The sequence below is a fragment of the Hemicordylus capensis genome, chromosome 3, assembly GCF_027244095.1.
Source record: "Hemicordylus capensis ecotype Gifberg chromosome 3, rHemCap1.1.pri, whole genome shotgun sequence".
Classification (NCBI taxonomy): Eukaryota; Metazoa; Chordata; class Lepidosauria; order Squamata; family Cordylidae; genus Hemicordylus; species Hemicordylus capensis.
This window is the reverse complement of record NC_069659.1, coordinates 165,758,019-165,771,257: the sequence shown is the minus strand read 5'-3', so window position 1 is coordinate 165,771,257 and position 13,239 is coordinate 165,758,019. Positions and strand designations below refer to the sequence as shown.

Here is a 13,239-nt window from a genome sequence, read left to right as displayed (position 1 = left end):
TTTAGGCTGGACAGATATATGTTAGGATCTGTATGACTGAGGACATGGAAGGAGAAAACGAGTGTGCAGCTATGTAGGATGTGAACCGCTTCCATTTGGCAACGTGAGTCTTTCTAGTAGAAATTATCTTTTTGTTGAAAATAATTTGCTCTAGTAGGGTCTCACTGGGTTCGGAGGCATGATCCTCCAGGTGGTAAGTTCCAGCATCCTGATATCCAGATGTAGAATCCAGGCGCGTAACAACGATCGGGCAAGGGGAGACAGTTGCCTGGGGGCCCCACTGCCTGGAGGGGCACCCCAGGGACACCTCATGTGACTCCCCATTGCCCCCTGCCCAGCCCCAAGGCCCCTCAGCCACTTGCCCTCTTCGCTGTCTCTCCTGCTTGTTCTGCTGGCCCGCAATCGAAGCAGCAGGCAAGCTGCAAAGAGCTCCTTTTCTCCCGCCTCTCAGCTGATCGGCGGGTGGGCGGGGCTTCCACGGAGGCCTCCGTGTAGGCCGCAGTGAAGCCTGAACTCGAGTAGGGCCCAAGCAAGCCAGGAAGGAGGAGGCAGCCAGAGTGTTCTCTGCAGCAGAAGATCCCTTGCTGCACTGCTTAACCCAGACCAGCATTTGCCAGGTAGAGTGTGAACTCCTTTTTGTGGTTACCTTTCCCGCCCCCCCCCCATATATAGGGATCTGCTTGCCATAGGGCTTGGATATGGGGGGGGAGGGACCGAGAAGTCTCTGAATATTTATTTTGAAACAGCTTGGAAAATTTGCTGACTTAAAAAAAACTATCTAAAAAGTCCTATAAGTGGCTTGTTTCATGGCAGAAAATTGCAAAAACTTCTGGAACAGTATTTTATTAATTTTATTTATTCATTCATTCATTTATAAATGCACTTATGTTCAAGTTGTTTTGCAACCCAGAAGGTCTGAGTGAGAACTGTGAAGCATGTGTGGTGCTTTTATTTTATTTTTCTTGTGTGTGAACTGCTCCCCAATAACTTGCAGGGACTTCAGGGTAAATCTGGCCAACATGTGAATGCAGCACCTCCATTCCAGAGGAGATGTTAAAGGGCTTTAAAAGCCTCCTGTGAAAAACCTCCTGCAATCAAACTTGACTGAATTTGTTCAGAATTCTGGGAAAACAAACATAGGTTCACCCTGCATGGTTGAAAGTCTCCTTTGCTAATCTGCAGCGAGGGGCCCATTTTAATAATTCATCTTTCTAGTGTGTTCTAGGCATTAAAAGTAATACAAATGTATAGTACTCAATGTATATCACTATATATTGTGATGTGTGTGTGTGTGTATTCAGTGAAATGTATTTGCAGGCAGCATACTTATTTTGGAATATCAGACTTAAATCCTTGGGGGCCTGGGGTGTGCGGAGGCCCTGGACTTTGGGGGGGGGCCCATTTTAAAATCTTGTCTCTGGGCCCACTCCAACCTTGCTACGCCCCTGGTAGAATCTGTCTATCAAGCATGGAGCGCAAGTCCGGAACTAGTGGTAGAGGCTTCTTCCTGCCCCTGTAGAGTCACATTACAGTAGGATACCATACCTGACGCAGCCAATTTGAAACCATTAGGATGCAATGTGTCCCATGGTGTATAATTTTGTACAGTACATGTGGGATCAGCACACATGGGATCAGAGGAAGAGGTGGATAGAGATAGGGATAGAGTATCTTTTAATTAGATGCTGTTTTAATTGTGTTTTAATAGTTTTAACTTTTTAATTTTAATTGTTGAAATGTTTTAATCTTCTGTTGGCTGTTTCTATTGTTTTATAAACCATCCAGAGAACTTGCGTTTTGGGTGGTATAGAAACATATTAAATAAATAAATAGATAGATAGATAGATAGATAGATAGATAGATAGATTTAACTTTTAAATTTTAATTGTTGAAATGTTTTAATCTTCTATTAGTTGTTTTATTGTTTTGTAAACCACCCAGAGAACTTGCATTTTGGGTGGTATAGAAATTAAATAAACAAACAAACAAATAAATATGGTTGATTATAGTACTCATTATGAATGTAGCTGCCAAAGGTAGAGTGTGAGACAGGTGAATAGGCAGGATATACCCTCCTACAAAAGTCAAAATCACCTGCTCCTTTAGAGCACCACTGTGAAGATGGAGGTTGCATCAGGCTATGATGGAAAGTTAGTGCACTCCATGGTTCTTTGGTCTTCCACTGGAGAAGTTTATGATGGTCCTCGTAACCAGATTTTTTTTGTGTGGGGAAGGGGATAGAGATGGTAAGATCTCAATAACATCATCTGCATCCCCAAGATCACCACCATCAGGGCAAGTGGAGGAACTAGGGTATACACTTTGTGCCAGGGCAACACTGGCATTTGATGGTAATGCTGGAATGTTGCATGGAGGTAGTTCTGTGGTCAAAGCTAGTGAGTGAGTGGTCTTGAGAGAATCCAGGGTCAAGATCACTGTTGACCTCTGAAGTTGCTGAGTGATGGGAATGATACTCAGTTTCGGCATGGTGGAAGTGGACACTATAGAAGTTGTGGTTCCCGACACTGATACTGTCGATATCGGTATTTACAACACTGGAAGCTTGACAGCGGTAAACTTCAATGTTGACACTTGTTTTGGATGACTTTTCTCCAATGTCGAGAGACCTTCAGTGTTGAGTATATCTTTTTTTGTTTGGCGTCACTCAATGTCGAAGTAGTGTTAGGTATTTTCTTGTCCTAACTAGGCTTCCCTTGTTTAGCCTGGTTCAAGGTCGAGGGGATAGTCTTCGAGGACACATGATTCACCTTCAATATTGAAGACTGTAATTGATAGTGATAGGATTCTTGTGCTTCAGAGTTGGTACTGACTTTCTGCCAGACTCCCTAGGAGGTCTCGCAGTCGGCGTCGAGGTTTTCGGTGTTGACTTTGATGTCGAGGCAAGGGCCAGGGTCGACATCAATGTTTCAGGGTGCAGTGCCAAATAGTACAGGGCGTCTTTTAAGCATAATTCTCTATTTTTTAATATATATTTTAGAGAATTTTTGACAGATCTTACAGAGATCAGTTTTGTGTTCTCTTCCAAACACAGGAGACACAGGGAATGTCTATCTGAGGAGGGGGAAATAGATCGGCACTTCCCACACCTCTTGAAAGTTTTCCTTTCTGACATGAAATAAGTAGTAATATCATAATGAAAGGAAAAATAAAGGTGTTTTCTCACTTTTCTAGGGATCTGAGGTGGTGAACTTGCAACCCTGAGAGCAAGAAGAACATTCTGATGCATCTTATCTTGGCAGAGGTCGGAAAGGAACTGAGGATGGTGATGCTCCAAGCACCTTCTCTAACAGATGCACACACATGGTGGGTGGAGTCAGTGCTTTGGAATCTTCCCAATTGATCTACTGTGCCGGCACAGATCCCAGTAGCGTGAATACAACGAGGTCACATGAAAGTTCATATTTTGCTTCTCAATACAGTGGCTGGCATCCAAAGAGCTACTTTAGGTGCATTCAAGGCCTTAATTATATCTAGTGGAATTGTTGGGTCCCCCCCTTCCCCAAATGGTAGATGCCCATCAAACCACAAATTTCAAACTTTCCTCATGTTTGAAAAGGAGGTTTGCTGTGCAGCATGGAGGGCTGGTGTTTAAAAAACATATGTCCGAACTTATCTTGGGTATGCACAACTGGTCATTTGCTTCTTTGGATTCAAGCCAATATCTTGACCAGCACAGTTTACTCCTGAAATATGCCGCGGTCTAGCATGTAAGATCCTTGTGTGGCAGCAGATTTTCTTGTGCACAGTTGATGCTGATGTGCATCTGAGACTACTGAGCTGACTGGATTTGCTTTTTACGGGGAAATGATGTACATTCCCATCCAAAAGCACTAGTTGTTGTATGCTAGTTGCACATAACTATAACTGGTTTTATACTGTGTTAATCACCATTTTTAATTAGATGTGCAAAAGGCTACAACTATATCCATTTGTAAATCAGAGAATATACATTGAACAGATCACTTAATAAACCAGTTAAACCTACAGTTTTGGACTAGCACACCCATTATAAACATATTTATCAAAAAGTAAGTCCCATTTATTTCAGTAGGTTGCAGTTTTAAGTTGCTTATTTGGATTAAATTGCACTGAAATTCATGGACCCTCTCCTCACCCCACCCCCTATGTAAATGTGTTTATGGCTGTGACATAAATCTGTTGTGGTTTTTTTTGTTAACTTAATAGTGAATTGTGCAGTAAAAAACACTTTACACTTAAAACAACAGTTTCATCTGTACCTGCCTAATATGTGTCAGAGGATATGCTGAAGATAAACACCCGTACTAACTAATATTGGAAACCCTCCAAAATAAGTTTAAAGTATGGTTTCATATAGGTAGATGTCTTATTTCTGTACAAATGAGTTTTATTCGCCTCACATGCTGATAAAGCTTCATGCTTATTTCCCCTTATTGAAATCCTTGCCATTAAATATACTGCATTCACTATGATTTATACTAAGTACTTGGACCTTATTAAGAAACCAGCATTAATCATGTCTTCCAAATACAAAAATAGCTGTAGCAATAAATTCTTATCCTCATGATTGTCTGTTGTGCAATCAATTTTAAAACGTTGCTTTAATTGTATTATTCTGCCAACATATTTTTTTAGTTGCAATTCATCAACTAGTTAAGCTAAAATACTTAGTTATTATCTTAAATCCACATATTTTGATTTAGTTGAATTGGCTGCCCAAAAACCCCAGACTAGACTGGATTGCTCTTCTGTACTGCCTCTTTAAGAAACAAGCTTGGAAGGTGTCAGGATAGGGGTTGCAAGCCAGCTTGATTCAAGCTGGGCTCGACAGGTTTGGGGGTCGAACCGGACCAGCATCAGCCTGTCTGAGTTCGAACTGAACCGGGCCCGGTTCGAACCAAACCAGCTCAGAGCCCTACTGGTAAAGGGGAATCCAGTGAGGATTTGCCTTTACCAATAAAGCGGGGGGGGGGCAGGGGGCTTCCCAAGGTAGAGAAGGCAGGAGGGATGTAAGCAACTACTTACAAGTTACGCACGTGACAGTGGGGGGACACAGCCCCCCCCAGCCTCTCCCAGAGTAGGCAGGGCCACCAGCAGCCTGGTTCGGGCCTCTGTGCACATATGGAGACTATTTTACTGACAACCACTTCCATTGTTTGACCAATCCTGTTTGACTAGGATTCCCCAGAAATTCTGGATTTGGTAGGAGCAGGGGTTTTAACCATTTACCTCCTTGCAGCTGCTATTTGCCCAGGAAGAAAAGCTCCCATTGATGCCAACAGGAGTATCATTCCCAGGGGAAATAAGGAAGCCTGCAGGAAGCCTGATCCCAACTGAAGCCACAGACGAGGCAAATAGTTAAATCTCCACTGCCCCCCTGCCCCCCCATCTCCCTGTCACAGTCCCAATCCAAGTCAAGGATGCTGTAGTTGCTATTTAGTATAAACATTAAGCATATCAGGGCCAATGATGTGTAGTTTGACCCTCTATGCAGAAGTTTGTTTGTTTGTTTGTTTCAGAGTGTGATAGTGATCTACACGCGTGGAAAAATTTGTTGATACCCTTACAGCTCATTGAAAAAGTGTTTTATGCCTCTTGAAAAGCGATTAAATGAAAAGCAATTGTCTCATGTATACCTGCATGCCTTTGATATGTCATCGAGTAAAGTAAAGCAAGTGTGAAAAGAGATAAAGTATTGCTTATTCTACAAAGATATTCTAAAGTGGCCTGGACACATTTGTTGGTACCCCTAGAAAAGATCATAAATAATTGGATTAGAGTGATTTTTGAAATTAGCTGTTCTCTTTAATTAGTATCACACATGTCTCCAGTCATGCAATCAGTCATTCAGCCTATTTAAATGGAGAAAAGTGGTAACTCTGCTGTTTGGTATCATTGTGTGTCCCACAATGAACATGGACCAGATAAAGCAAAGGAGAGAGTTGTCTGAGGAGATCAGAAAGAAAATTATAGACAAGCATGTTAAAGGCAAATCTCCAAGCAGTTTGATGTTCCTGTGACAACAGTTGCAAATATGATTAAGACGTTCCATGGGACTGTAGCCAACCTTCCAGGACACAGCTGCAAGAGGAATATCAACCCCAGAATGGGCAGAAGGACACACAGCTAAAATCACCCAAGAATAGCTAAGGACAAAACATTGGACCATTCTGAAGGGGCCTTCTATGAGCCCTGATTCGAATCCTATTGAACATCTATGGAAAGAACGGAAACATGGAGTCTGGAGAAGGCACCCTTCAAACCTGACACAGCTGGAGTAGTTTGCTCAGGAAGAGTGGGCCAAACTACCTGTTGACAGGTGCAGAAGTCTCATTGAGAGTTACAGGAATCGCTTGTTTGCAGTGATTGCCTCTAAAGGTTGTGCAACAAAATATTAGGTTAAGGGTCCCATCATTTTTGTCCATGCCATTTTCATTTGTGTTATTCTTTGAAATATTCTGTTGCATCAAAACTCTAAAGCAAAGAATTTTGGTTTTTTGTTTTGTTTGAGATTTTTTTAAATGTGGAATAAACAATGATGGGTGCCAATTACTTTTGTCAGTTTCAAGTTATTTCAGAGACAATTGTGGGTTCTTCTTTTTTCGTGGAGGGGTACCAACACATTTGTCCTTTCCCCTAATCTAAGATCTGACTTGCCAACTATCTTTCCCCCTACATAACAGAACATTATGTCATGCACATTTTTATTATGAAATCACTTTCCAAATGTGTACATATTCATAACTTAAAAACTCGTTACACACAACTGTGAGCTCCATTACTAAAGTAAGATGGAGTGCACTTTGCCAGACAGATAGGTACAACTGGCAAGTAAGCTCGAGTCAGGTACAAATTCAGTAATGTAAGGTAAAGTGTGCCGTCAAGTTGATTTCGACTCCTGGCGACCACAGAGCCCTATGGTTTTTCCCTTGGTAGAATACAGGAGGGGTTTACCATTGCCATCTCCCACGCAGTATGAGATGATGCCTTTCAGCATCTTCCTATATCACTGCTGCCCAATATAGGTGTTTCCATAGTCTAGGAAGCATACCAGCGGAGATTCAAACCAGTAATGTAGTTCAAGAATATTAGAAAATAGGTACAAATGGAAGGGATGTATTACTACTGCTATTGTGTTGTCTATGTAACTTTTAAACAATCTGTCCAGTCCAAATTTATTCACATTTACTTGGAAGTAAGTGTCAATGAGTTTAAAAGGGCTTACTTAAGTAAATGTGCGTAGCCGGGACAATCTGCAATTTGGTGAATAACTATTATTCCAGTTATACAGATGTGGAACATGGCACATTTAGATAGAAGTAAGCTCAATTAAAATCAATGAGATTTATCCATGCATATGATCAAGATCAGGATCTAATGCCAAGAGGCTACACACAGTGGTCCTAACTCAACTCTAGTTATGGTTTGTTGAGTGCAGTTAGTGGATCCAGTCGCATATCAATCATCTCAATCTGCATCAGATGTGTACATTGTTCAGTGGAGGTCAGATGAGCATCAGTATCTGTAAGTGAATCAGCTGTGCTTGTGGATTTTGTCTGCTACTGGTCTAGAAATAATATACAGGGGAGTGGTACTATGCATAAACAATACAAAATCAAATACCGCTAAATGAACAAGATGTAAACTATTTATGTAAACATGAAATACATCAACTTTCTACAATGTAAATGATATATAACCAATATAATACAAATATATATTTAACACGATTCCGCGATAAATCTTGGTTTCGCTGCTGCTTCATCAGAAATACATTGTTTCCAACCATGAATGTCTAAACAGTTTCACAAAGTCAGTGTCTTCAACCCGGTTGCTGTAAAGATTCTCCAATCATTGTAATCATAAAGAATCTTTACAGTAACCAGGTTGAAGATGCTGACTTTGTGAAACTGTTTAGACATTCACAGTTGGAAACAATGTATTTCTGATGAAGCAGCAGCGAAACAAAGATTTATCATGAAATCTTGTTAAATATATACTTATTGTATTGTTTTATTGGTTATATATCATTTACATTGTAGAAAGTTGATGTATTTCATGTTTAATCTTGTTCATTTAGTGGTATTTGATTTTGTATTGTTTATGCTACTGGTCTAGGGCAGTGTATCCAAGTCTCACTTTCTATTCTAGATGTGTATACAGACCTGAGGCAGGAGAGGGGTGGGGGAGAGAGAGAGAGAGAGAGAGAGAGAGAGAAACATACACAATGTGCAGAAAGTGTGAGCTATGCATCAAGAAAACCAATCAATGACTGGAGCAGTCCATCTCATGACTGTAACATTTAACTGAATGTATGTATTGTTAATGAAACTGTTCTGTGGTGCTGGCTAAATATCCCAATTGGGTTTTGGGCTAATGTGGGGAATCAATGTGATTATATGGAACTGTTAATTACTGTGACAATTTGTGGAAAGTTTTGGTCTGGAAATGATGAGAAGACAGAAATATGGCATAATCAAATTTATTTAGGGATAATCGGGGTACAGAAAAATAAAATGATTAGACAAAGTGAGGAGGCAATAAGATCTTAACTGACAGTATTAATTAGAGTCTCATGTAGAGATGTTTTAGCTTAAGGTCCAAATTGTCAATTAAATCAGCTTGCCTTTATTTGGAAAGGACCAAGATATAGACTTAAAGAGGAGAGAGAAGGCAGTGAGGAGATTTAGATGAGAAAGACAGTTAGTATTATTGGTCCCTATTCATTGGTGCATTGTGTGCACTTGCAGGTTGGAGTGCACAGTTAGATTTCCTTGTAGGGGCAAAGTAGAAAGGCAGGAAAGAGATGAAGCAAGTGGTGCAGCATGACCACTAGTGAGCTGAAGAACCAGCATGGTGTAGATCAGTGTAAGTGTGGAGAGCAGGGTCCTTTCTCCTTGGGTACGGAATTGGTTCTGAGAGTTCTCTGGGTGTTCCAAGTGCTCCTGTATGTGCTTGGACCTGGGATACATATAGGCAAATTCATACCTTGGGGCAATGCATAATGGATATAAGCTCTACAGAACTTATACGCTTATAAACTCTACTCTATCTTGGAGTAGATAAACTTTACTCTATCTTAGAGAGTGCCTTCTTCTGCATGATCTCCACCGCATGTTAAGGTCATCTGAGGAGGTCCATCTCCAGTTACCACCAACACTTCTGGTGGCCTTCTCTCTGTACCTACTCCTGGGCTGTGGAATGCACTCCCGGCAGAAATCTGTAATCTGAGTTCATTACTGGCCTTCAGGAGAGCGCTTAAGACCTATCTGTTTGGCCTGGCCTTCCAGGGTTTTTAAACCGTAAAGGTTTGGCCTGGCTTTCCAGGGTTTTAAAAACTGTTTTAATGATGGTTTTATGTTTTTAGAGTTTTTAATTTTAATAGTTAATTTATTTTACTTTTTTTTTTAATGTAAACTGCCCTGAGCCATTTTTGGAAGGCTGGTATAGAAATCAATCAAATCAAATCAATAAATAAGTCAGGCGTCCTGACTGCAGAGGCTGAAACTTGTGTGTAACAAAGAAGTTCATGTTTGCATGAACCAATCAAGTACATGTGATCTTTAAGGGGAAAAAGATGGAAATGCTGGTTGAGAGGTATGTATGAAGTACTGAATGGGTGAACTCAAAAGCTTTATCTGAAACTGGGGCATCTATTCCTGGGAGAGAGAGAGATTTCCTTTTCCTGTTAACAATCCTACCTCTGGCAGCTCATTAACATAGCTCATTAACATTGCAATAGGAGGGTGAGGGTGTGCCATGCATATCTGGGTTGTTGTAGGAGTGTTTAGCAAAGCTACTTCTTTCCCAAGAAGGGAGTTGACTATTTCTCTTGTGAAGGCCTCTTTGACCTGGGTCTGCTTGTTAGCTTTCCATGGGGGACACCCTACAGTTGGTTGTTATTTTAACCTTGAGCAGTATTGTGCCATGTTTGCTTGTGCTAAGTGACCAAATTGCATAGTTTGCCAAACATGCCAAGCATGTGCAGAGTTCACAATCCTGTGAGTTCAGGTATCCAAGATGGAGGTTGTAAGCTTGCAACTCCAAATAACATTGAGGGGTGCTGCTGACAGCCCCCAAACAAGCTGTTTTAGCAACAGTATACAAATCAATATACAAATATATTGATTTAGCAAATTAGTAGGGAATGGTGAGGCAGCCAAATGTGGTATGCGATTTGGATCAAGGGGAGCTTCAAATCCAAACCAGGAGCTGGAAGCAAAGCTGGAGCAATGGCCATGGTAGACGGAATTGCCAGAGCCAAAGCCCACGCAGATGGTGGATCCAAAGCAGGAGCACACCTCTGAGTGGGGCTTGGGATTGAAATAGGCAAAAACACGCCTTTGGACCAAACACGGATCACACCTCCTGGCTGCAGGGAATGACATCTGTAGTTAACAAAAGTTTTCCAAATATTGGGATGTGGAGGGCTCACCGACTTGAGAGTCCAGGTAGCTAAGATGGAGACTGCAAGCCTGCAGTTCCAAATCACATAGAGGGTTGATGCTTGTACCCCCTGAACAGGCTGTTCTCGTAACACAGAGGAGGGTCTTCACCCTCTTCCGTCCCCTTCAGCAGTGTACATATCACTGAGGATGCATTGGCTTCAAGCCAGTGAACCTCAAATTGGAAGCAAATAGCAAAACTGCAGAGGGGGGAGACAGAAGGGCTCCGAATGCCCCTAGGAGCCCTTCAAATATCGCTAGGGGTACAAATACCCACTGTTGGGAACCCCCTGATATCGAGAAATGAAACAGGAAACTATTCTGCATTATTAGCAGAAAACAATAGCCCTATTCACACATTATGTTTCATACTTGTACAATCTGTTTATAGTATACACAGATCTGTGACACAGATACAGCTATTACCATGTTATGTTGAATACAACAGTACATTTCCTAACTGTATCATGCTTTTGAGCGGCCTGTACCCAAGTTAATTAATAAAATGAATGAAAGTACAGTTATCATGGGATGGAGCCATAGCTCAGTGGTAATGCATCTGCTTTGCATACAGAGGTTCCCAGGTTCAATCCTGTTGATGGTTGCCCTTCCGCTAGGTAACCCTCCTGCCACCATTCAGACTCTTTGAGCTATCTGAGACAGACCTTATTCTTTATTATATTTCCCCAAAATGATAAACAGCATGGCGAAACACCTCTGGTGAACACAGAAGAGGAAAGAAAACATTCAGCACCTTGGTAACACTGAAATAACAAGTTTTATTTTACTTAACTTATTCAGATGATGTTGAACAAGTTCTTCAAAGCATAATGGTTTCAGATATCAAAATGTAAACATATGACTTAAAACAGCATAGGTGTTTGTAAAGTTTTACCGGTAAGAAACTTTCTCTGTGACTTTCCTGTTTTAGGGTTAGGGTGACCTTCTTGGGTACTTTGTTTTGTTTCATATCTGCCTCCCAGTTGAGGAGTTCCACAGAGCCCTATTCAGATGTCACTGCCACCGTAGTACTCACAGTTACAGTAACAGAAGCGGGGAGGGAGTCCCGCCCCAGAGCTGTCACTCACCCCCTTCTGCCAGGCGCTCATAGTTACAAAGCTGTTTTAAGGGGGAAGCGCCATGACCATGATGGCTGCCACTTCTGTTTGTTTGGCAAGGGAAAAGACCAAGAATTAATTTTAAGAATTTAACAGATGTAAAGGAAAGAGGTGGTCTTACTTTGCCGGATTTAAGGTTGTATTTTGATGCTGTTTGTTTGATGTGGCTAAAAGAATGGATAACATTAAGAAACCCTAGAATACTTGATTTGGAAGGATTTGATAGAAGGTTTGGATGGCATTCATATCTGTGGTATGAAAAAAGCAAAATACATAAAGATTTTTTGAACCACTATGTGAGAAGGAGTTTAATGAGGGTGTGGCTAAAATATAAAAACTGGTTGGAACCTAAAACTCCGCTATGGGTATCCCCGATTGAAGCTTTATCACATAAAGAAGCAAATATGCAAATGTATTGGGGTACCTATAGGGATTTGTTACATTTTCAGGAAAAGGATTGTAAGTTAAAAAGTTTAACTGAAATACAAAATTTCGTTAGAGATTGGTTTCAGTATCATCAGTTAAATGAGATATATAAGAAAGATTTTAAAGTTGGATTTGAGGATCAGATTTCGAGCTTTGAGAAGGAATTATGTGAAAATGATGAAAAATTAGTTTCTAAAATGTATAAACTGTTACTTCTGGAGGAGACAAGAGAGGAAGTGGTTAAAACGACCATGATAAAGTGGGCTCAAGATGTGGGTCATAATATAGAAATGGCAGCCTGGGAAAAACTATGGAAAACTGATTTAAAATTTACTGCATGTTATGCTTTAAAAGAAAATTATTACAAAATGATGTATAGATGGTATCTGACACCAAAAAAATTGGCATTAATGCATACAAATGTTTCAAACAAATGTTGGAAGTGTGGACATTTTGAAGGCACTTTTTTTCATATGTGGTGGACCTGTGGGAAGGCTAAAGCCTATTGGGATATGATATATAATGAGTTAAAGAAAATATTTAAAATGACATTTCCTAAGAAGCCAGAATCCTTCCTGCTGGGAATAACACAAGGTGCAATTTCTACAACTAATTTAACATTTTTTATGTACGCTTCTACGGTGGCCAGAATTATATATGCACAGAAATGGAAGAGTAATGAACTGCCTTCAAAAGAAGACTGGCTGATAAAAATCTTGGAATACGCGGAGATGGCAAAACTGACAACACTAATAAGAGACCAAAATTTGGAATGTTTTAAAGAAGATTGGAAACCATTCTTGTTGTATCTAAAGAACTATTTTCCTACTATGGACTTTACAGCAGGGTTTGAAATTTAGTAAAAAAAACTGCAGGTTGGGTAGATTAACTGTGGTTGTAAAGGTTTAAATTTATGCTTTGAATTATTATTATAGCAAGGGTAAACTTTATAGTTGATGATTCACGAAGAGATGTGTACAGGAAGTCCACCTTTGTGTATTTGTAATGAATGACAATATTACTGTTGTTAAAATCAATAAAAATTGAATTTGGGGGGGAAAAAGATGGCTGCCACTTCTGTGAGCAGCAACCTTGGACAATCCAAGTTGCTGGTCATGGAAGCACCGAACATCAAGGTTATCGTGCTTCCCCGTTCAGACAAACAGCTTTGTAACTGTGAGTGCCCGGCAGGAGTGAGTGAGTGACCGCTCTGGGGTGGGACTTCCACTCCACTTCTGTTCCTGTAACCA

At 40.7% G+C, this 13,239-nt stretch overlaps 1 long non-coding RNA gene across 1 annotated transcript; it reads left to right on the top strand.

Annotated features, from left to right (window-relative positions):
• The first annotated feature begins 471 nt into the window (after nt 1-471).
• LOC128351284 (uncharacterized) lies at nt 472-6,549 on the top strand. Its single transcript, XR_008319687.1, has 2 exons — nt 472-617; nt 3,193-6,549. It is a non-coding gene; the product is annotated as an uncharacterized LOC128351284 (long non-coding RNA).
• Nucleotides 6,550-13,239: the final 6,690 nt, after the last annotated feature.